Raw genomic sequence first — 22205 nt, 5'->3', positions numbered from 1 at the left:
ATTTCCGCGACGACACTTTGACGAAAATACACGCGATTCCGCGGGATCGCTCGTTACGCGACGAATCGTTGGGAAAATACGTGAAAGTATTTTCGAAGGCAACGTACAGGTACACCTGTCGGATCTCCGTCTTCTTCGAAAACCTGTTCTCTTGGCAAAAGTTTATTTCGGACGGATGATTCGTTGTTATGTTTCTCGATGTACAAATTTGGTTCCCGGTGTTTCTCCACTTGACTTCCTCGGCTCGGCCGAGTGTTTGCTTTGCATTAGAAAAACGGTACGATACTTAAATTATGTAAAACAGTGCTTTATTTCCCGTACGCCCGCACGCGTGGATGATACATTATACTTGATAATGCACGGACCCGGGTAACTCTCCTACGCGCAGGTTATAGTCGACGTTGCCATTAACGTCCCGTTCGCCCACGACGAAAGTGTATCAAGCGTTTCACGCGACTCGAAATTCGAGGCGCGTAAATACACGCTAATGTGACCTCTGATCAATATCTGAATTCTACCATCAAAAATGCTATTTGCTGTCCTACGCAATTTCTGAAACATAAAGACATAACATGCCGATGACGTTCAAGGTCGCAGAAATAAATCAGTCTCTCCTATCTCTCGAGAGAGATCCTTTGATCTTTTAAATCATGTTTCATTTATTTCCCCTTTAAATTACGACTAATTTGTATTCGCGGAGTTTCATTATTCAACGAGATACATAACGCTTTCGAGAAGCCGTCACCCCTCATCGTTAAATTCCGCTACAGATTTAGCGGCAGTATTCTATCCGACACTAAATTCTGAAATTTATGTTTCAATTCCTTAAGATATTTCACCCCCTTAATTCTCTCAAACTGACGAAGAAATTCTGCGAGGAACAATATATAAGTTACAAATGTGAGATACGCTTTATTTTATTTAGAGTAATGAATCTCTTTGAATTCGCTACCGCGTTATTTAACCTACTCGGCGCCAAGAGCTGCCGAACAAGTCGCGGACAAGTTTTCCAGACGTTTCGACGAGCGACACCCGCAAATAAAACGCGCTTTATGATGCCGACGAGAGGCGGGTAAAGCCGTGAAATCGTCAAGCCAGCTGAAGTTTTGCGCCGGTTAAAGTTCACCGTCGTCGGCAATAACGAGCGCGCGGGGCATCCGCGCAGCATCGCGCGCGTGTGCGACGCGGGGGTAAAATCTCGTAATTAACGCGAATGGAAGTAGACCGAGGCGGTAAATCTGTCAGGTCTGGAGTAACACTCCAAGTTTTTACTGGCCCGACGAAACGGACCGCCACGCTGCGAGGACGCGAGCGAGGAGGAAGCGCGGCATCGAGGCAAAATGGGTACCGAATGGCATCGCCGCGAAAATTTAGAGCTCGATATTCGCGCGACGTTCTCTTTACTCAGAATTGCCGTGGCTCGTAACCCCCGCGGAACGAGCGACAAATTACCGGACCCGGTATTTTCTCAGCGATATATTTGGTCACTCTGCGTTATTACAAGAGACTTCACTTTGGCGGCGCGTCAAGCAGACTTTTCTTACTTGACGTCTCTACCAGTCGACGAAGAGACTCGCAGATTCAAGTGATATCCCGCGAACGTTGACGTTGCGATACTTCGCGCTCGAAGAAAGGCGCGGGGATAGAATATGCGCGATGAATTTATTGAAGAAAACTGCATTGCTTCAATGCGATTATAGCTCTTTCCCTTTTCATCTCTCTCGTTCATTCTCGTGTGTGAATAATATTGTTACAACGTTAATTAAATCACTGCAAAATAATATGTAAAATCAATATCCTATGAGAGTCAACGCTTTAATCGCTTAATTAATACTATTGCGGAGATCGTTTTTCTCCTCGCTCGCGGATTCGCATTTTATCTATGAATGGGAGACCCGATTCCCGCGCGAAAACGATTTGTGCGAACGTGCATCGTTCGTTTGCAATCTGACATTTACGACGCGTGTATGCGTGTGAAAAACAACAATCGGCATTTACGGTTGAACTCACCGATAATAAATTAGCGATCGCCCGATGACTTTTCGATGCGTTCCGATGGCCGTTTCGTAGAGTGGCCGCGACAGGCATAACATTATCGCTCGATAATGAGCGACGATAATCAAGTCTCGTCGCTCACGCTGGTGGATGCATTATTCTCGCGATTAAAGCAGACCGCGGATCATTCCAAATTTCCGATCCCAACGACAATGCTTCCCGCGGCTGTATGTGCTCCGTGCGCAATATTTTGATTATGTGTGTGTCGAAATGCCGTTTAGCGGTCATTTTTGCAATCATAATGTCGAAAATGATATTTGTTACCATGATATACACACACAGTTATATTGAATAACTTTCGACGAACGTACACACAATGTACTCGGTGGTAATGTAGCGATTGTGTAAACATGTTTGCCATATCTTTTTTTTTATATACCTGAGTTGAAATGATGTAAATATGTTAGCCGTATCTCTCTTTCTATACACACACTCGCTAGCGAAAGGAGTACAGCGATCGACAATGACAACACTTACGGGATTTTCGAGGTTATCAAACTTATCAGACTTATCAAACTTATCAAGGCGGTGGTAGACGTGGTACATGTCAAGAAATGTTCTTCGTAATATTCGACGATCGTTGTCGGTAATGTGCGATCGTTAGTTGATCTTGTGCTTTGTGCTTTCGGTACAGTGTTGTGCATATGTAGTTGAATATCCGGCTGTGACGACGACGAAATCCAGGAGATAACTTTAGGATAGGCTATAGGATGCAGTTGACGACGACAGGTTACGAAAGCTTCCGATGGGTTCTGACGAGTGATGGCATGCGACGATATCGACATTGGTGAGTGGATTGATACGTAATATTTTTACACGGAATAATTGTTTATTCGTAATATATAATACGTGTGAATTATACAAGAATTTCATACTGTATCGTACCAGCCATATCTATATATGTCGTTAAGAATAATTAGATAATTAAATGAGTGGTCTTTGTAAATAATTTTATAGTTCGAGGAAATAAAACAAAAAACTGAAAAGCTAAAATATTTCATTTGTATAAACGACTATCTATATTTCAATTTAGTACACGGTCGCTCTTCGTTTAACCATGACGATCGGACGGCAAGCAGTGAGTCAGCTATGCCAATATTCTTTTATTTACTGACATAGTCGTTTTTTTCCGATATCGTTGCTTTGCAATATGGCCTTCCCGATCAAATTCTGGTTGCCATACCAGATCATGCGCAACTACATTAATATAGTTGACACATCAAAATAATAAGTGATATTAACCATACATATAATACCCATCACTTAAAGAAAAGTAAGATGACGGAGCTATGTTGCTTACAACTAAATATTTCTAGTTACGTGAAATATATCTTTTTTTTCCGTGCACAGACACATTCGAAGAAGCAATACTCCGATTGTTATGAGCGATATATTTACATCGCGACAATGCGTTGTCATTTCCGTAAAAGGAAATCGAGCGAGTATTCATAACGCGAATATTGCGAATATTCATAACGCATTACATTGCGTACACATTATACAGCGCACAAAGGGCGACGCGCAGGCGCGCGCTCGTTAATTAAAATCTCTCTTTGGCGGCGGCGAAATCGCTTTCGGGCTTCGTAATGACAGAGTGGGATGCCGCTAATAATCGTCGCGACGGCATCGCTCGTGCGGGCCGCGCGAATAATATGATCGATTTATCCACGGTGACGGCGTCGTCCTCGCGCTATCTAGATGAATAGCGTATGGCGCAATAAACGCAGCCCGATGACACGAAAACAGCCGCGGCGGAAGCCGCCGAGACTCGATCATGCGAATTAGACGCCGGCAATAATCGTGCGCGACCACCGCTGCATTAACATATACGCTATAAGCACGTGTGTATACGTGACGGCCATTTATTTTGCGAACGAATGGCGGGACTGAAATTTCGTAACGCGCGAATTTAATTTACGGCCGCGGATCGACGTTCCGCGCGTGTCGATTTTAAATTCGGCCCGTGATTTACGCGGCTGGCGGTGTTCAGCATCGCGCGCAATGTTAATCGGAGCATGACGTTACGATATTTTCGGGTTTCTAGATGCGTCCCGCGTTATTTCTCCCGCTGACGTATTTACGCGAGACGTATTTCCTGACGATCGAGGACGAATGCCATCGAATTTGAAGAATATCAGATGAAGGGAGGCTTTTATCTCCGTTGAAAATTGAAGATAACCAAGAGTTATGTAGCGAGGAGTACCAGGAGTACAAATGGTGGAGGGGAAGGTCTTTAATGGGCGGAGAGAGACACAGACGTAGACGGAACGTTTATTACGCTCCGAAACATTAGTCCATTCCGCGCAACATGAGAATTGTACATTAATTAAGCAGTAATTGGGGAGGGAAGACAAGATGGAAGCGAAGCGTTCGTAGTATATATATATATATATATATACGCGTATATATAATTGCGAGAAAGGCTAAAAAATACCCAGGCGACGGGGAAGCTTCGATATCAACTCTTGACTACTGACAGTAACTGCCGGTTAGATTTACGGCGGCGTAAAAATGATCGAAGCCCCAGTAACGATTGCGCGCTGGCGCGCGCGTAATTTCGCGAGTATCGAGCGCGTATCGATCCGTCTAGCGTTACCCGCGAAAGCGTAATCCTCTCTGCTTATTTTTTTACAGCTTAGTCACGCTTTGCGGTTTCATCGTTTTATCCGCCCGCGCAAGCGCACGATCGCGCTCATAACACACATCGGGGCGTCGTTGTATTTATTTTCTTCGCCGGCGCCGGGCTAAACAAACAACGGTATTAATGCCGTTCGGCGATTCCATCAATATCGCGCATGAATACCGCGCTAACCCGCGAAGAAAGCGCCCGCTTAAACGTATTATTCGGCGAACAACGGAAACAATCGATAGAACCGTCTCTAACGCCGATACATCGGACCGGGTTGTGCATTAAACGAGAGCGTGCGCGTGATAAAGCAAGATGTTAATAAATGATCGGCTTTTTCGCGAGACTCGCGCGATATTGCGCCGGCGACCGGAACGAACGCTACAACGTTACGAACGAATGAACCAATGTACGGGCGAGCAAGCGGCAGGGCAAAATTGCGAAAAACGCAGGGCGCGCGCGTAACGTCCGCGTCGGACAATTACATCATGCATCCGCCGGCGTAATGAAGTCGCATAAGTTACAATCAAGCACTTTACAAGCGCGCCGCTTGTTAGTTATCGCGACGTCGGCATGCTAAAACCGCCCGGTAAAATTCATCCCCGCTCCCCTCGTCCTCGCAATTCCGGTACCGGCGCGAAATGAAATTTATGCTCGGTTAACGCGGGAGGGAGGGAAAGGAGAGGTTAATCCTATCCCTCCTTCCCGCCTCCCCTTCAGCCTCGCGTATGCACGTGCACGATGAATATACTGATTTCGCATCGTAACGGAATATTTTTCGTCGGCGTCGACCCGCGCGTCGCGACGCATTATCTCCGGCGTATTCGCTTTCGCATGTATTTACCCGGGGATTTCGGTGGAAGTGTAGGAGGGTGAGAGAGGACGAGGACGACGATGCGCAAAATAGATTGGAAAAATCGGAAAAAATCGAGAATCGTGATTTCCGGGCGATNCCCCCCCCCCCCCTCCTTCACGATTTTACAATTTACCCGTAACGCACTGCGTAAATGTATCCGAAACGAAGGGAAAAATTAATGAGGCGCGCGCGCAGATGCACAAATCGCATTTTTCGAATACCGTTGCCGTTATTTCGTAATTACTCTGTTTTCGCACGCCGCTGCGGGCATATTAATCCACGCCAGTCCATCGAAATGCTTATAGACGGATGATCGATCGTTGTAAACGAATTTCGGGGCAATCTGTATCTATGAAAATGACGCGAGGAAAGGAGAGTAGATTAAAGGGAGAGAAAAGGAGACGAAGAATTATCGTCGAATATTCCTAGAATCATTTGCAGAATAAGTACGCGTGAATAAAAGCGTGGAATGTTTATGTTAAAAAGAAAAAATAGGAGGTAGAATAAGGGTCAGAAGTGGGGGGGACAGGGACGGGTGACTCTACTAAGCGGATAAAACCCCGGAAAGCGATGATACGTCGAGAACGGCAAATTATAGGATCGCGCAGTTGTCCGCGCGAATTTGCCGCGTCGTGCAAACTGACGGGCAAAAAAGGAGAGGGAACGCGAGCGAGAGAGAGAGAGAGAGAGAGAGTAGAACACGAGATCCGCATTGTACATCGACGAGAACGGCGCGCTTTTAATGTCCTCATGATGCACTGTTTGCCGAACGCTCAATAATTCAACGACTGTTAAAAAAATGCCGTATTTTACAACGTAATTCGATACGATCGCTGTTTGAGCTCACGATCCGCCCCCGCTTCGTCGGCGATTGTCCCAACGTTTTCACGAATTTCCAGCCGTGTGTTTTCGAACCGACACACAAACGCGAAAGCCGCGGGGGACGAAGCGAGCCATTTTTTTTTCTCTTCCTCTCTTTGTCTCCCTCGCATTTAACTGGAACGGATCAAACGGAATCGAAAGAGAAGCCAACGCGAATATTCGCTAGACCGAGAAGTAATTCCACGAAAGATCGCGCTCGCGCCGGGCTAACGAAATTACCTTGCCGGTGATTAAATGTACCTGATCGCCGGCGCGAGTTTGGCTTACTAATAATTCCAAAGGGGAAATTCGCGCGCGCGCGCGTACCTTCCTACGGTAACGACGAAGGGAGCAGGCAAATACGAAGAGGAAATATAAAGGGCGATGATTACTTACACTTCTCTCTCGTCCCGACTCCCTCTCATTCTCTCGCCCTCTTAATATCTCGCCCCGTCTCTCTTGACAGTCACTTACCTGAAACAACAAGGAATAACGAAATTAGATTTTCAATTACGAGCCTGGCGACCGGACTAATTGGGCGCGGGGGAAAAAGAAAACGGGGAAACAATCGCTCTCGGCTGCGCCGCTAATTAGCCGATGGGATTCGCCGCGTTTGTGAGAAACTGGGCTAGAATTTACAATCGCGTCCCGACCAATGCTACGCAATTACATTAGACGGTCATTGTCTGCGCGAAATACCGTACTCGATGCTGTGCTACGGAATGCGCCGCGAATGCGGGAGAGTGAGGCGGATCGTGTTTGCAACCTAATTATTACGCGCGCGCGCGCGCGCGATATGATACCGCGTATCAAATCGCCGAGCATCCTTGAGAATGCTCGCGTTTGATGAGCGGACAGTGAGTGAAAACTGTCGTGTTCCATTATAACCTGTATATCGTTCGTTCGAAAATCCCGTTGGTGCGATTTCTCGCGCGAAGACGGTCACCGAGGAAAAACGCGAGACCTCCCCTACGCGTTGGGAAGATCCTGCTTGATGAAAAGGACGCGGATCCGCGGATTCGCGTCTATCGGAGGACAAAGCCGCCGTTTCGCCGTCGTTCTGTTATCCGTCTTGGCGGACAAAACAGGCGAAACAGGTATCGTCGCCACGCGACGAAGATGGATGACGGTTGGTCGGTGGGTCGGACGAGCCGCAGCTGGCTCGTCCAGCTGGCTCATCCAGCTGGCCCATCTTCTCTCCCGCAGGAGCTCCCAAGTGCTCGTATCGCGTTGATCGTTACGCGGTTACGTACCCCGGCCTCCATTCCGTGTCACCTCGTCGCTTGAAGCGCGCAGCCACGAAGGATAGATGGCATCGTCTCGATTAAGACCTCCTTCTCCTTGACGGTGTCCTTTCCAGATCCCGTCCGTTCTCGGTTCCTTTACCGAGGACTTCGGGCGGAATTCACGGAGCGAGCAGCGCGTCTGGAGTTTGCGAGACGTTCCCACTCGTGATTGCTCGGATGGATATCGCTTCGATTGCTGTGTACTGGTGTAATTATTTCGCCGAATTTGCCTATCGATCCTACCACCGGTGCGGGGAGCCTCGTCGGTGAATAAAACGCGCGCACGTGATAGGATCGATGATGTAAATATGATTCGAAGAACTTAATTGCGCGCGATATGTGTGATGCTCTGGGTTTTCGTCGGAGGAGGCTGAGATGAAAGGAGAGGAAAAAAAATTGGATACAGCGGAAAGAGTGAAGCGTGCCGTGGTCTGAAGGAATATTTGAACGTGAATATGTCAAAAGAAAATCTCTTCAGCGGTGTAATAGCTCATTTCCGATACGCACTGCGGTAAACGGTAAGCGTATTCGGGCAAGCACTCCGCTCCCCGGCTGGGGGGATAGTAGCGTAAATAGCGGTTTTTCCATTAACATTGGACTCACAATCTAGATTTGCTCGCAGCCTCAAAGCCTTTACAGAAAATGATAAGCAACCCGCCGCTCGCGAAATTCCGCTTCCGCCGTTTAGCTTTGCAAGGAGCTCGATAAGCACAGCACCGCATCCGCTTCGCCGGTATGTACATTAACAAAACGCATATTAACAAAGGAAGTCATGTATACAACGGAGGACTACAGAAGTCAACGCTTCCTCTGACTCACAGATACCAAAAAGCCGCAAACTGAGGAGAACGAAATGAAATCATTTCTATGATATAATAATAATCGAGAGGATAAGAATTCCTTTTCTTAATTATAGAACAAAGAAGAATCGCTCACTTCTCGTTTAAAAAAATGTCGCGCACGCGAGGAACATTGGCTTTAATTTCGACTCAATTTGAAGAAGCAGGAAGCGTTATGTTTTATTTTTTTAACATTTTTATTTAACTTCAAATATCGGTTTTAATACAAATATCTGTGTCAAAATTTCTACGCCCGATTTCAATTAGTTGAGTGTTCGATGGGAGGTTGAGAAGTTACGACGAAAAACGGCGGGTCGATTAAATTAGCGTTGGCGAATAATCGATTTAAATTGTAAACTAACGATACGACGGGGCAAGGGAGACGCGACGCAGCGGGTACGATAGAAAGTTTCGTGGCTCGATCGAACGGTTATGCAGTTTCAACTTTTTGTCGCATAACCGCGTCGGGGAAAGAGCGCATTGTTAGAAAGTGCACTAACTCGGTGACAGGTACAAAGTAGTGTCCCCACGGCCGGATAATGCACTTCCCAGCGGTCGGAGTTTCTCCTTTTACCATGGCGTCGCGTTAACAATGGCAAATGTTTTTCTCGCACATAATTACGAAACCTGAATAATCTATACGGGGAAAAAACACGAGTCGGTGGAAAAATCCAAACAAATAAGACATTAAAAAATCATTTAGGATGTATTTTAACGAAAGATAATTATCTCGGAACCTACATACACACTTACACGTTGACTCGTCGAACAATCGAATTACATACCGCCGTGCGTCTCTTAGAACCGTCGAATCTAACGACTGCTCAATTACGTTCGCTAATTAGCGAAATAACGAGCGCAGGCCGGTCGACCTTCCCATGTTGTTAAATCTTTTCGCGGTCGATTAAGCGGCCCGCCACGCCTGACCGTTCTCCAAACTTCCGTTATGCACCAAGAACTAACTCTAATAACGGTAGGCGAATCCTTCGCGGAATCGTAAAGCCAAAATGCGAGACGGACCAGCGATCCGAGTTACATAAACTGTCTCCGGCCGGTACTTTCGATGTAGTCGCGTTTTCAGCGCATTCTCTATTTAAAATTCGATCCCCGCGAGCGTTCATTAACATGTAGCATTTAATACGGTTCTCCCGAGTCCCATCTCACGCTCGTACCTCCTCGTGTTTACCACAACTTAAGCTGTTACGAATTTTCGCCTTCCTCAAACTAACCGTACTCGGTAGTTAACGCGTTCATTCTCATTTCGTACGAAGTTGTATATATTTTATAGGCGTGCGTGTGCACACAGAGCACACGCATGTTATCCGGCTGCATCGAATCAACGTCCCGCTAGTGCGTTTGTCGTTTAAATTTTTCTTTTTCTATTTATTACACGTGTTTGTATAATATCGACTCTCGTACGCGCCTCGACGAATCGCGTCTCGCGGTGATGTTAAATTACCACTATCCATCGCGAGATACATCCTCCGATTAGACGGAAAAAATTCAAGAAGCTCAGCAATCGCAGCGCTTATCGTTCGACGCGATATCTCCCTGATTTCAATTTTACGTTCATTTCGCGAGTCGATAAATGTCTGTGCCGAGCCGTTGCGTTTACCGCTAATGACGATACGCAGAGGCTTTTAATAATAACAACAACAGCAATAACAACAACAGCAATAACAACAACAACAATAACAACAACAACAATAATAATAATAACAATAATAATAATGACCTTATTGGGCACAGAACATACTTGATTAACATCTTAAGATCGAGTTACAAGTGTATGTCAGTTGAATTGCCAAAAGGCGCGAGATCAGTTTTACAGCTGCTTTTCATTGCTTTACCTTCTTAAAGCGAATGAATACACAAAAAGAAAATAAAATGAAAACTAAAACAATAATAAGATTAAACAAATTTCAAAATAATTACAAAATAATGAAAATGTTTATTATGAAATGATTATAATGAAATGATATTGATATGCTGATTAGTGTGGAAAATATAAGTGATAACTGTCCCAGCTAATTGTCAACATTCGACGTTATATATTTCAACACCGCAGTATGTACGAAATGCTGAATAAGATTCGACTGATCGAGCCTCCGATGACGATCCGACCGATTGACGAATCCAGGTTGTTGCGTGAAGACACGAGACTTGCCGCGAAGCGACTCAGGGAAGGAGGAGGCGAAGGGATGCGAATTACGCTCGAGAGAAATACGATATCGCGACTATCGCGAAGAAGAGACGCGCTAATTAGAAGCACAATACGTTCCACCGCCGCGGTACTTTATCCGTCGCCGAGAGCGCGCAATGTATAGCGCACCGCGCGGCCCGTAATCAACAATGTTGCCTCTTACGTAAGAGGCCATTATGTTTGCCGGGCGCTCATGCAACGCTTGCGTAACACCCGCGTTCTGCGTGTTGCATTGTGCCGGTCAAACAAATGCGCACGTCAGCGCCGTGCCATCGCGGACAAGAACTGCATTCCGTTCGCTCGCGATTCACCGCCTAATATTTGCGGCGGTGTGCGCGACGTGACGAAATCATTTCTGTCCTCGTCCACGCGCGAGTCAATCGGCCGTCGAATGAATTTTTCCGCCGGTCGCGCGCCGTCGATGGAGATTGATTTGTTTGTTAGGGCGTGATTTATTTACGGCGAATTTATCGATTCGTCGTTTTACACTAATTTATTGAAAAGAGATTGTCGGTTTTGATTAAAGAGCGCGTTGAATGCGCGAAGACGCGTGAAATGCACGACAGAGAGGATATTAATGGTCCCATACGGCGGGAAGACAATATGGAGATTCGCGATTCGTCGTTCGAGACGTTGCGTCGGAATCGTGTTGATTACACTTGAACGCGTCCGCCGACACGAATCCCGCGTGTGTACGAACGAATGGCAGCGTTGGTCATCGCACAACACATATGCAAATGCAACGCGTTCGACGCGTACGTACAATATGGAAAGGACCAGTGACTATGGCGTCGATTCGACGTCCGCCGACGTTCGTTGGCTTCAATGTTAAATTCCGCGACGCGAAAAAAGAGCGCGTTACTCAAACGCACTCGCCATATGGCGCTCGCGGAATTATTAAGCGGAAAGCGCGGATTCATATTACTGCAATGTAAAACCATTCGCGGATTATCCCGCAGACGTTTCGCGCCGCTCACAGCGCTCAAAAGTATCGCACACCAAAAGATCAGGGAATCGCGATGAAACGACGAAGTCCATCTCGAAAATCTAGCGTATCTGCGCTTCCTCCTCGTTAAATCCCGAGTCGAAATTTTAGTTCTATATTAAATCTATTTAGCTCTGCATTCGATTGAAGAATTAATCGTTTTCTATCGTGCTCCTTTGATATTACAATTGACAGGTTATTTCTACTTTTCCACTTGAAGACTTAATGTAGAATTTAAAATGTTCTCTTTATATGGGAATATTTACGGGAATTTATCGATTCGCGTGTTTTACATTCATTTATTGAAGAAAGACTGTCGGTTTGATTAAAAGGCGCGTTGAGACGCGCGAAAACGTGTGAAATTTACGATAGAAGATATTAATAATCTCGGTATTCCCGAATCGAAATTTCAATTCTATATTAAGTCTATTTAGTTCTACATTAAGTCTTCGAAGGTCTCGTGTTGTTACCCCCTTTGATGTTATAAATGGGAAGATATTTCTATTTGAAGACTTAATGTAGAACTGAAAATTTCCCCCCGGGAGATCTAAATTCCGTTTGTAGCAAAGGAGCACTACTGGTGCTTGATACTACAAATGGGGAAATTATTTTTTTTCTATTTCAAGACTTAGGCCCGTATTCTAAACGCGCTTATAACGAAATGTTAACGCGCTAACAAATCAATTTATTAATAGTTCTGAATAGGAATTTCGCTATAAACACACGTGATTATCGGGTTTTCGCCGAAAATTCGCAGAAATGTGAGCATTATCAGTGTCGCTTGAATTCTAAACGCGGTGATAACGGTGCTTTGTTAGGAAACCCCGATTAGTAAAATTCCTATTCAGAACTAATAATAAATCGACTTGTTACCGCGGCAACGTTTCGTTGTAAGCGAATTCAAAATACAGATCTTAATGTAGAATCAAGTAGACTTAAAGCGGGACTGAAATTTCGACTCGGATTGTCTCCCCGACTTTCGCGACCTATTTCTTTCCCCCTACCGCCGCCGCTCGCGCGGTATCAATGCCCGCGCGGTTACGTAACGCCTTTTTGCGGACATCGCCGTGGCGCAACCGTCGATGAATAATGTATAAACGTCCGAAAGCTTACGTCGTCGGCCCATCGTCGTTGCTCCGTTTCGGCGATTCGGTAACGCGGGATGAAAAGCATCTGACCTCGCGCGTCCAAACTCCGTCTGCGCCGAAGGCGTTTCTCACCCTGGCGGCGAAGCCACGATTACGGAGTACGAGACGTTCATTCCGCCGATTATACCGCAACGAGAGATAACGGAGGCTACGTCACACGGACGGACAGCAGGACGTTATCCGCCACGCTAAGTAACATCCACGAGGTGATGCGCCTTGTTCCCACGAATTCCCCNTCCCCCCCCCCCCCGGACCCGATACGGTTCCGCGTGCTGACACCGTATTTCACGGCGTCTTATCGATCGACGTTGATTTGCTCGACTGCGAACCGATAGAAACTCGATTGCAAACGGCTGCCGGACGACAGCGGCAGCCGGGATCCGATCTGGGAACCGCTGTCTTGCGGCCTGAGCAAACGATTGACCCTTCATCGTGCGATTGTTTCTCGCGCCGCGGTAAAAGTATTTTTACCGTATTGACGCGCGTAGTGTGGAGGAGGGAAGCAAGACGATGTTGGAAAATCGTCGGGATTTATCGTCGCGCGAAGAGACGGAGGATGAAAAATTCACGATAAGCGGTCGGTGCGACGTAAGGTAAATCCGAGTTGGTTCTCCGTCCTGTTAAAAATTAATATTAAGCACGTGTTAACGTGAGAAGGAGAAATGAACTCGAAGGACCGAGTCGTTCGCGTTAAAAATTGACGTTGCCACGCCGGGATCTGTTAACGCGAAGCGGGGAATTTTTGCAGGACTCGCGACGGCACTTTCGCGATAGGTGTGTTACTGTCGCCGCCCTCGCGAAAAGTGTAACGAGCGGAAATATAAGACGCGTTGAAAATTTCTTTCCGATATCGGAGAGCCTTGCGCGTGCGTTACCCGAGGGCTCTGGCGGTGGTCGGTACATGTAAGGAGATTATTTTTATCCGCCACGGGCGCGACGGGCAAAAATCGCATCGACTGAGTGTTTCCGAACAAATAAATAACAGATTCAACGAATCGCGTCGATAAACCAGCAACGCGCCACGGATTCGCGTACACGGGAAGCAGAATGAGAGAGAGAGAGAGAGAGAGAGAGAGAGAGAAAACGGCGTTATCTCACGTGACTGGAAACGCTAATGCAACTGCGGCATGCTCGTTTCCGAGGTGGAGTCATCGATCGCGTCGCCAAACAAAAACGTGATATCGAATCGCGAAGCGAGCGAACCGCCGCCGCGTGTCGCTGTATCTAACATAATTGAACGAGCCAATCTGTCATTGTTAAATATTTACACGCTCGCGGCGTAATTTCAGATATTTTTAATAATAACAGCTATCCTCAGCGATCGAAACGCGAAATTGCGACGATAGCTGCAGCAGCGTCGGCACTTTTAACCGGCGACAACGACCGACGGCAATTCCCTTCTTAATGCAACGCTCGGATAGCTTTGATACTCGCTCGCTCGCTCGTGACGTAGCCTCACAGAACCGAGGGCTTTTATCCGCGTGCTAATTCGCATTAATTGCATATTAAATCCCATTGAGATAAACGATTGCCGAAGGAGCGGTTATCCTTTGCTTTCCTTGGGGAATAACCTTGATATGCGCGCGTGAGAAGATATAAATAAAAATTTTATCAATTATTCTCTCTCCCTCTCTCTCTCTCTCTCTCTCTCTTCTTTTCTCTCTTTCAGGAAGACGTATTTTTTAAATGAGTTAATAATCAGCCTTCAAAGTTGTTTATTTTATCACATCGCCGGTACGCGTTAAATGCATAATTCAATTTGCATCATGCTTTCTTTAAAAATCATCTACGTATAATAGATTTCAAAATGATGGGATTTTATGTGATAAACTTAAGTGGAGAGAATGTGAATATCTCGAAAAGAGCTTTCGAAAACATCCCTGACACAATTAGGCCATTTCGCGCGATATCCGTTATCAAAGGGACGAAAATATACCGAGGACAGTTTCAGTGTACTCAATTTCATTTAATGTAAAATGGAGATTGCCGCCGCCGCCGCTTTTGCAGTCCTCAATTATGCGCATTGCACGGTGCAATTTCGGGCCGCACAAAGTGCATCACGGCTTTATGCTAATGACTGCCGGCACTGAGTTCCGAAAAGAATCTCCAGGACAGCGAACGCGAGTCGGGGAAAAATGCACGGGTTTCCCCATATTTCCCAGCAGGGAAACGTATTAATTCGATGGCGATGTTCTCCGCTTCGTGAGCGTTTTACGCGCTCTCCTGACTCTCTCCCTCCGGTCCCTCAAGAATAAAGTCGGTGCCCCCCCCCCCTTTTCGCGCGTGTTCTCAAAGGGATGGTTTAATATCCAAGAGGCACGCGGATGAACACCCGCGCGCGGCAGGGCCGGAGATTGCACGGTAATTCTTATTAATTGCACGTTAAATCCCGTAGGAATGGACCACCGGCTACGTTTATATTACTTCGCGCGCGTGCGCATTCGAGGGGCGTCAAATTATTCACAAAGAAGACGACGTTAATGGCGCTTCCAACCCCGAAGATCCCGTAATTGACGTGTATTTCGCAACGGCGGTAATAAACGGCGCGACGTGAATTCAAATACTCACGGATTAAACGCGATTCGCTCGAATTCGCGACGATATATCGCGGACGTAACGTCGCAGATATCGGATGTTATCATAGCTCAGCACGAGATTCTGCCGAATAACATTAGAATAATGACACATTATACGACGGTGTGTAACGTTAAATCGATTTTAACGAGAAATTCGAATCGTTGAATCGCGAAATTATACACATAATTCCATATAAATGTATGGGACTTTGAAGTTTCTTAACACGCGTATTTTCACGCGAGCGCCACGTGAAAATTTCTCGACTCGTGCGTTTTCCTACTCCGTCTGTTCTCCGGCATCCCTTTCCCAGAAAATAGAAGAAGAAACGCAATTTTCACGTCGAGCATTCTTCTCTATCTTTAATACCCGGCGCAGAAGATAGCTTGGAACACTTCTCCGATGCCACCACGTGTAGTCCGCGGGGGATTGCGCGCCGGAAAAGGAGAACATGAGGTGGCAGCGAAAGAGGGCAAAGGAAGGAAGGTGCAAGATTATCGCTAAAACCCGTCGAGGAGCGTTGAGGGCAACCGAAGGGAAAAATAAATAAACCGGGAAGTATCAGAGGATGCAAGAGAGAGAGAGAGAGAGAGAGAGAAAAACCGGATGGTGCAGGGAGGATGAACAGGTGCATCACAGGCGGGGGGGTGCGCGGGGGTGTACACCGCACCCCCGTTTTATTTCATGCTCCGTTTCGCGCGGAAAATTACAGCAGCACTCGCGATTCCCTTTGAAAGTGCATTTTAAGCGACTCAGAACGAACCGCGGATGACACTCGCAACTGTATACTTCCTCCCCCTCCGCCGTCGCCCGTCTCTGTCACCATTCATTCCCGTTAAATTTGGCTTGCCTTTTTTTTCATAACACGCTCGCCCTCACGTGTGTTTTCTCGACGTAACCTTTCTACCACTTCCACCATTCTTCGCGATTCTCTTCTCTTCTTGCCGCGGTATTTTCACGCGTGAGTATGTACGAGGTGTCAAAACATCACAGCCCTATCGTCGGTTTCAAAACTCGTAAAATTAGCGCCGGTCGTCCTTCGATGAAACATTTTGAAAGAGAGCATATGTTGTTTACAATATTAATTTCAAGAGTGCTTTAAATATAAACGCAATATAATTAAACATTTAAATTATATACGTAGATATAGAACGAAAGAAAATCAATTATAAACATAAAAGAAGTGCTAATATTTAAATGTTAAACGGAAACTTAAAAACAACTTTAAATGCACATATATTGTTACGTTCGCGTAACGTTTTGCGCGCCAAACAATCTTTCTTGCACTAAATTATAATTCGCCATCGAATATCTAGTCTACTCGCTCATGCAGCCATTTGCGTGTTAAACAATATCTTCTGGTTAGGGATACCCCGAAGTATTAGGTTGGTGCATATGAAATGTCGGATTCTTAAGTGATTGTATAAAACTGTATATCTTTCTTCAAAAGCTGTTTATTCAATCAAAGTATGCTCCATTCGCTTCAATACACTTCTCCCAACGAGATTTTAAAGCGTAGATGCCTGTCTTAAAAAAATTTTGGTCTTTAGAATTAATAAACTCTGATATCGAGTTTTTTAGACTGTCTTCATTTTCATGGTGTTTGCCTCTTAAAAACAGCTCTAAATGCTTGAAAAAATGAAAATCGGTCGGCGAGAGATCCGGTGAATATGGTGGATGCTGCAAAACTTCATATTCCAGTTCGTTCAGTTTCGCAATTGTTTTGTGCGATGTGTGCGGCCGAGCGTTGTCATGGAGCAGTAGCGGGCCATGCCGATTCACAAGCGATGGGAGTACAATTTGGTGTCTCAATATCGTTGTATGGTCAACTTTCATCCTGATAGCAAGTTCCCTCGTGGATACGGCTGGATCCGCTTCCACTAGAGCCTTCAGGTCATCATTATTCACAGACGTTTTGGGTCTTCCGCGCGGCTCATTTTGCAGTGAAAAATCGCCAGTCCGAAATTTTTCGAACCAACGCTGCACTTTCCGATTGTTAACCGTATTCTCCCCAAACGCTTGGTTTATGTTGCGTGCAGCTTTTGCAGCACTATTACCAAGTTTGTACTCATATAAGAAAATGACGCGAATGTCGGCAGAATTCATATCGGTAATAAACTCAAAAGAAATAAAAAAGGGAAGACCTTCGAGAAAACCTATTTTGTTGAAATGAGTCTCTGGCAATGGACAATACGAGTATGAATGAGGTTATGCCAAATACAAAAGTATAACGAAAACAGGGAGGAAAACGTCCGCATGTAAAGAGAATGCGACATTTCATACGCACCAACCTAATATTAGATTATTGCTTCGGATGAAGCAATCGGCAGCAATAGCGCCGAAAGAATATCGAGTGTCAAACGATATCTTCTGGGTGGGGATACCCCGAGGTATCAGAGCATCGCTTCGGATGAAGCAATCGGCAGCGATAACGCTGAAAGAATAACAGTTCTAATGAATCGCAAGAAAACCCCATATGACTCATTTTTGATGGCGTAAGATGCACCTTACCCCTGATTGGGTAATGAGGAACCTGCGCGGGGGTGTTTCATCACCTACCTGTAAAAGGTGACGCGGGAAGCCGAGCAAAAGCTCGCACTCGCGACTCTCTCTCGGCTTCTACTTCGAGTACGACTTAACTCAGAACAAATCCTCAAACGTAAATAAATTTAATTCTTGCAACTCTTTTATCTATCAACCTCCTTCAATCTTACACACACACATACGCGCTCATCCATATCCACAACAGCATTCACACAGCCTCGTCCATCCCAGGGTAAATTGGTTAAATCCATTGATCCAAAAAGGCCATTTACACTCCACACAAAGCCTCGCGTTCGCGGCGCGATTCTGTGTCTTTCAATAATCCAACATCCGCGTCCGGGACGTAACAATATACAGAATACTGATAAGTTCACTCTCACGATTTATATAATGCTAATCCTTACTAATTAAGATTAAATTTAATTGAAAATCAAATCGAAAAATTCTGGACTATTTTTCTCTATGACTTAATTTCCCGAGAATCCCCTGAATTTTCAGGCATAAACAAATCACCTGAGAATTCCAGGTTTTTCTAAGTAGTGAATATCCTGGTCGAAGTATATATATTTGTACGATAAACTATATTTGTAAATATTGAACATTTATTCCCGTATCGTGCAATATATTTAAGTTATTTACAACTATTTTCAGTTTGTGTGCTTCGGGTCGCGCATGTATTTCGCAAAAACCTATTCGCGAATATATATTAAACACCCGGTAAATCCGCGCATTTGCAGCGCGATTACGACGACGTTTACGGGATTTTCCATTAATGTATCGCAATTCGGGCGGATAATGAAATTAATTCAACGTTACGTTCGTAAAAGAGTCGCCCGCCCGCGCGGAATATAATTACGTATCGTTTTAATTACGTATCCCCGCAAACCCTTTTACACGCTCGTTCGACTGCAAAACGCAATCTCGCCGGAGAATTCCGCGCTCAAGAACGCTTTGAACGCGCGAATATTCTCCTCGCGCGCCGTCGACGACGTCGATTTTACTGCACGAGACGATCCAGACGACGACGTGATCGTAATTTGAAAAAATCAAGGATAAGAGACACTCCGCGACGTAGGAGAGGAATTTTCGCAGGCGGAATTAACTCCGAATCTCGTTCGAGTGATCTTCGTAAGGATGAAAGTGGTTTCCGATGTGTGCGTGTTATTTATTCGCGCGTTCGTTACTTCGACGACGAGTCAGATCGCCGATGTACAAACGCGACGGTTTTCTCTGCGCCTACAATCGTCCGGCGACAGCGGCTATCGCGAACAGAGAGGGATCATTTAGCCGAGTGTGTGTTAGCGTTTCTGAATTTTACCCGCGAATTGGTCCGTCGATTGGAATTCATGAAATTCGAGCAGATCCGATAAGCAAACAACTCGGTTATTCGCAGATACGCGCATCGCGTTTTTGCCGCACAACCCGCAATAATCGCGACCGGCTTGCATGCAGGGATTGAGCAGCCACGTTCGTTAAAATTATTTCGGGAATGATTCGTGTGATATCACGCGTAGAAACAGCGGCAGCGTATCAAAAAGATCGTCGCGCCCGCGCGGACGAGAAATATATTTTTCTTCGTATACAGAATAGGGATTATTCATGTGTTTTCGTGGCGCGCGTACGAGCGCGATTCTTTTCAATTATGCATCTCAAATTTGGCCGATTATAATAAATTGCTCAGTATTATTTAATAATTCGTTTAAAGCCGGTAACGTAAACGGTTTCGCAAAAAGCCGGAATTACGGCGACTGTGTCGAAATTCATGTTGTTCACGCCGTGTTTGCGGGACGCCTGTGTGCGTAAATTTTGATGTAACTTGTACAATTATATCGCGCGAGCACGCGGCAAACTCCATAATGCATATTATAATTCAATCCGCCGTCGATCAATATACAAGACCGCCCCGTTGTTCACCGGAGAAAATATTATTCCATAATTACGGGAATGTTTGAACACGTTGCCCGGCTCATCGAAATATTAATCGCTTATACAATTCTACGCGGTAATAACAGCGTTTGTCTAACGAAAATAGCAACTTCACAGGCGGCTAGCCAATTAACGGTATATTATTAACGGTGTCTTTTATTTATGTAACAACGGGGCTTTGATGCCGGCCGTTCTTTACAAAGCTTTGTCGTATTAGCGAAGCTACCCGTAGAAATATCCGGTTTGCCCCGAGAACGCGCGTTTCGTGGGAAAGAGGGAAAGGAAGAGGAAAAAATGGACCGTCCGTAAAAAGAGAGAGGAAAAAAAGAAAAAAAAACGCACGACCGCGGGTCGAACAAACGCCGGGACTTACCGTCGCGGCGAATTTCGGATTCGGATCGTTAAGTCCCCGCGACCCCCTCAAAAATGGAAACACGTATGCGCAATGTGTCGCGCACGGTGCAGCGGTAAAAAGCTCGTTAGGAGCGCGGCGCGTGTTACCACCGGGGACGGCGAGATGTACCCTTTCGTAAATAATAAGCGCCGCCTTAAAAGGTCCATTTACCGCGTTAAAGGCATGTAAATCACCCCGGACAAGAGCGAGCAGGCAGGCAGGGGGGGNGGGGGGGGGGGGGGAGCCCGGGGAGAGCACGTGCGTCCCGGAGTAACGGTAGATGGGAAACGCGCATTATGACGCCGCCGGCCGGCCGTAAAGCCGCCGCGGGGCCCGCGGAGAGTGCATTTTACGTTACGTCAAAATGCGGTTTCCTGTTGGCCGCGGGTTAACCTCGTTCCGCGGATGTTCTCTCGTTAGCAGCGAGAAGGAGGTCGCGAAAAATGGATTAGGCGGGAATGCGGGAACGAGCGAGGCGGGCGAACGGACCGGACGAGGAAACTGCGAAGTGAAGGGGAGAGATTTCTCGGTTCGAGAATCTCGCGGTCACCTATTTCCTATTTATAAACCGCGAGAGCGCGGCTCCAGCTTTTGCGAAAGCTCGGCGGAAATATGTGGAAGATTCAAAGGTAAGGAGAGAGAGTAAAGAGCAGATAGATAGATGAATAGAGAGGGAGAGAGAGAGAGATAGGGAGGAAGAGGGGGAGGGGAAGAGCGGCTTTAGGTGCACGCCGATTAAATGCACATGGAAGACGCCTCACCCGGTGTGCTTCCTGACGACCATCTCAGTTTCCGCTGCTCATTCGCAGCTCGCCGTCGTTTACTTTTGTCGGCGGAATTTCCCAATTTTCGGGAGATCGCGCGCCACGCGCTCGGATGCTCTCGAATCCGTGGATTTTCATACGCTCGAACTTTTCGGACTTCCCCGAACTTACAATCATGACGCTTCAGAGCGAAGAGAATCGCGTTCTCGCCGAGTTCTCACAGAGGTTCGTTCGGGACTCGCGGCGAACCGCTTTCCCCGAGTGACGGAGAAATTGCACGTCCCTGAATTTTTGAGAGCGTCGCCAGATCCTGTAATTATGGTCCCCTGCAGCTCGGGGGGCATCGTGCTCACGGAGTTCTCACTCCGGGACCGTTCGGGAGAGAGAGAATCACGGCGTGCCGAGTGTCAGCGCGAACCCAACCGCACACACCGTGCCGGTCGCAGGGGGAAAAGTTGGAACGAGGAAGCGCGGTGCATATGTTTTCAATCGCGTTTCCTCCGCGATCGGCAAACTCCGACTCCATCGACGGCGAGCGAATGAGCGACAGGACGAGTTCACAGCGTCACCGCGGGCGAGATGTTTTCCATCCGCAGCAGTTTCTCGTTTAAAAAGTCCACGTCATACTTCCCGGGACGCGTTCCGGGCCTTTCTCCCGTCTTCCCCCTCTCTCGCCCCTTATGTGTCGCAAGAAATTACACGCTCGCATCCCTCTCAGTTGGCGAAAACTCGCGGACGTTCGCATCTCCGTATTCAATCTCGGGAATATGCCATCGCTCTCCTCGAAACTTTGCTCTGTCTCGCTTCGACCTCCTCGACCACTGCCCTCTTCGCGGATCCTCGTTCTCCATACCCTCGCTCTGCCACCCCTCCCGCAAGCAACGGTCCGAACTTTTCCAGGCCTCGCGACGCCGCTGCGGGAGAGTATTTATAAACCGGTCGTTCTTTTCCTCTCCTTCTCTTCCTTGCGGAACTTCGCGAGGGTAACGCCGAATATCGTTGGCGAACTTTGATATCGTCCCGAAAGCGACTCAACTTTCGCGAATCCTCGCGTGCGCGTGCCGCGTCGAATCGGGCGTGAATGCGAACGACAGGTGATTGAGACCCTCTAACGAAAAGTATTACGTGTTATCAAAGTTATTTA

The sequence above is a fragment of the Dinoponera quadriceps genome, unplaced genomic scaffold, assembly GCF_001313825.1.
Source record: "Dinoponera quadriceps isolate SergipeBrazil2010 unplaced genomic scaffold, ASM131382v1 scaffold1889, whole genome shotgun sequence".
NCBI lineage: Eukaryota > Metazoa > Arthropoda > Insecta > Hymenoptera > Formicidae > Dinoponera > Dinoponera quadriceps.
This window is presented reverse-complemented; position numbering follows the sequence as displayed.